This window comes from Acanthisitta chloris, unplaced genomic scaffold (assembly GCF_000695815.1).
Source record: "Acanthisitta chloris isolate BGI_N310 unplaced genomic scaffold, ASM69581v1 scaffold13499, whole genome shotgun sequence".
Lineage (NCBI taxonomy): Eukaryota > Metazoa > Chordata > Aves > Passeriformes > Acanthisittidae > Acanthisitta > Acanthisitta chloris.
Genome location: NW_008693245.1, coordinates 261,127 through 262,166, shown reverse-complemented (window position 1 = coordinate 262,166; position 1,040 = coordinate 261,127).

Below are 1,040 nucleotides of genomic sequence, written 5' to 3'. Positions count from 1 at the left end.
GTAATAAAATGCATGTTAATAATGTGATACTCATTCAGGCTTAAAATTAATGATTCTTTTGAAGTAAGAAAGACAAAAACATAATAAATAAATTCATTTAAGCCTATAATGATGGTCACTTCTAGTCCACTTATGGGTTTAATGGCTTCAAAATGCTCACAGTATGTGGAATTTGTAAAACCATCATAAAATGTAATGAATATAACATGTTCCCATCAGAGGAGTACTTAAAAAAACCAACAAACCAAGCAACCAACCAACAAAAAAAAAACAACCAAAAAGCCCCAAACAAACAAAAAAATGAATATATTTATTTAAGGTAGACCAGAACATTCTGGAGATCTGATGGCTTGATCACTCTAAGGAAACAGTGTGTTTTCAAGAATTCACAGTTTAAAGTAGGATGGCTTCCTGAAGAGATTCAGGAAAAAAAGTTCCAGCAGGAAATAAATAGCAGCCCATGCACTAACAGGTGGAAGTTTTTCTGGACTTGTACAGTACTATTAAAAATGTTGGATTTTCCAGTTAGTGTCTTAGAAGAATATTGAAAATTCATTTTAAGCTAATGATATGCAAAGTGGTCTCGCTAGGAAGTGCAGTTTTCACTCATATAGATTTGCAATCTCATTTACTTGCGTAGACTCACTAATCTGATTGTAATCATGTTACTTATCTTTTAATTTTGTGTGTGGCAGCTGTACATCAGAAATGGCATACAGGTGGGACTATCATATATTAAATCAATTTAATCACATTTAAATATTTTAAGTTTGGTCGTCTGCACAAAGCTGGTTCTTAAACAGGCAACATAATAAAAAAAGCATAGCAAAGTCATAGTGATGTGCTTATATCTAAGCAAAGTTAAAATGTTTTAACATTATAATTGACCTTAAAATGATTAAGAAGACTCAGCCAGCTGTTTGATTATTTTAAGAGTGATAGAAGAATTGCAATGCTTATTGAAGCAAATATATGCTTTCCCCCATTCAAGGGGAAATTAGTCTTTAATTAACTTATAATTTCATATTTCATCTTAATAG